We start from the raw sequence: 2,500 nt of genomic DNA on the forward strand, positions 1-2,500 counted from the left end.
AGCAGGTCCAGACCGTCGAGCAGAAGCTCATGGTGGACGGCTGGGACACATTAAACAACACTGACACAGACACAAAGCAGGCCTGATGTTAATAGTTGTTACAGTCTGAGTCGAGCAGGTCCACAGCAGCAGGTGGTCTGCAGCAACGATCCCCAGGAACCTACGAGACAAGGGAGCACGAGAACTCCCGGGAAGATATGTGGTTAGTAATGTTAATGGGACCAGAAGATACAGAGTTAATGAGCTGCATTAATATGACAGAGAGAGAGAGAGAGAGAGAGAGAGAGGAAGAGAGAGAGAGAGGAAGAGAGAGAGAGAGAGAGAGAGAGAGAGAGAGAGAGAGAGAGAGAGAGAGAGAGAGAGAGACACACACACACATCCCCCCGGCAGTCTAAACCTATAGCAGCATAACTCTGGGCTGGTCCCAGCCTGAGCCAGCTCTAACTATAAGCTTTATCAAAGAGGAAAGTTTTAAGTCTACTCTTAAAAGAAGAGAGGGTGTCTGCCTCCCGGACCCTGACTGGTAGATTGTTCCAGAGGAGGGGGGCCTGGTAATTGAAGGCTCTACCTCCAACACTACTCTTAGAGACTTTAGGTACCACAAGCAGGCCTGCATCCTGGGAGCGCAATGTTCTCGAGGGGTAATATGGCACTATGAGCTCTTTAAGATATGATGGTGCCTGACCATTAAGAGCTTTGTTGGTGATTTTCTGGGAGTTCTTGGTTGTCCCTGCTAACAGAGTGTGAGTGTGAAGAGCAGGCCTGCTGGCAGTTGGTTGTTAGTGCTTACATTAACTTCCTATTCAAGTTTTATTTGTTGCTTGGTACAATTTATTTCACTTCCTGCCTTAAGCCCTTGCTCACTGCTCCCAGGACATGCACTTTCCTTTTTCTGCCATTCTCCACTTTCCACCCTCCAAATTAATGAGGAGCTATCTGTGTCTGTGCTCACCATACCTGATTTCACTGCGGGAGTCAGGACTGTTGTTGGCTTTTCCTGCAGAGAAGACGGCAGCCGGGTGCTGGTGAGACCGGTTATTTTAAGTTAAGAAGCTAATTAGCTGCTAAAAAATTGCCTGACTGTTAACTTTGATAAGTTAGTGTTTGCTAACCCCTTGTTCCTCTCCAGCTCCACCCTCTTGTCCAAATATGGTCACTTCTGGCTCCAGAAACCAACATGACGTTGGCCAAGCCACTCGAGAAAGCAGTCCTCAAACCAGTGGGTGACTTCAGGGTTGCTACTTCTATTTTTACAGTCAACGGTCGGTTCAACACAAAAATACAACAAATAAAGAAAGTGTTTCTCAAAACAGCTGAAACTAGTTGGGCTAAGGTTGCTTAAAAACCTCCAGAAATCTATTAAAACCAGAGCCGGGAACCAGAGCTAGCTCAGACATCCATAGTTCACGACAGCCTCTTCTTGAATAGGAGTGACCTTATCTACTCTCTATTCTGTATACTGTTTATATCTAACAGCCTTCTCCAGTGCTGGGTCTGAATGTGCACACATTACTCTTCTCCACACAACAAACGTTTCAGCTCTTCTTCTCTGCACAGAATCTGCCATGAAAGTTTGAGAGCAGGAACTTAGAGAAAAGGTTCAAACTCAGCAGACTCAGTGTCTCAGTGTGCGTCATTCCACATCAGCAGTCCAGTTCTTCCCACCAAAACTAAACCTGTAATCACAGTTTGTGTCAGTGGCTGTTTGATTAGGTTAATGTCAATGTGCTGTAATCTCCCTGTAGTACAGTTCAGTCTGTGCTGACGCTCAGCACTGATGGGAAACAGAGAGCACAGCGGAGTTTCAGTCCAGGCTGAGAGAGGCTGCTGGAGTCACGAACCACAAAAACAAACATGATAAATCATCAGCTTTGTCCTGTCCCCCTCTCACTAATGATGAACATCACATTAAGCTGGAGAATTACTCAGTGCACGTGTTAAAGGATTCTTGCTTCCAGTTTAAATATTTACTCTGCAAAAGGTTCAGCTGGCAGTGACTTTCAAAGGACTCATCAGCTGTTATTCATAAACTGAATATAAAAGTGGGCGTAGCCTCCGTGATGTCACATATGCTTATCGGCAGCCATTTTTAAGCCTTCATCTGTGGTAAGGCAGGTGGACCTGGAGAAGAGCTAGCAAACACACTTTATCCTGTTAAGTTATCCAGATATATAGTTTATATAGTCTATCATAGCTAAATCATTAGCTGGCTTGTAAGCTAGCTAACGAGCCAAGCGAAAAAGTCAGGTATGAGACAGACACTGTTAAGTAATGACAAAATAAAGTGAATACAATACAACAATTTTGCGTTGGAAACCGGGCAGCAGGCCAAGGCCCTGGCAGCGTAGAGTGGTTACTGGTACGTGGAATGTCACCTCTCTGGTGGGGAAGGAGCTGGAGCTGGTGTTGGGCTCACGTCCACGCACAGCTCCGGTTCTGGAACCAATATCCTGGAGAGGGGCTGGACTCTCGCCCCCGGAGGGGGCAATCCACTTTGCCG

The 2,500-nt window shown here is 46.4% G+C and overlaps 1 protein-coding gene across 2 annotated transcripts in view; it reads left to right on the top strand.

Moving 5' to 3' along the window:
- The window catches only part of LOC138595557 (5'-AMP-activated protein kinase subunit gamma-1-like), a 34,303-nt gene that overhangs the window by 9,772 nt on the left and 22,031 nt on the right, over window positions 1-2,500 (top strand). The window lies entirely within an intron of this gene.

Source organism: Semicossyphus pulcher, unplaced genomic scaffold, assembly GCF_022749685.1.
Source record: "Semicossyphus pulcher isolate SPU_LCO1_2020_fin unplaced genomic scaffold, fSemPul1.0.p SCAF_18, whole genome shotgun sequence".
Taxonomy (NCBI): domain Eukaryota; kingdom Metazoa; phylum Chordata; class Actinopteri; order Labriformes; family Labridae; genus Semicossyphus; species Semicossyphus pulcher.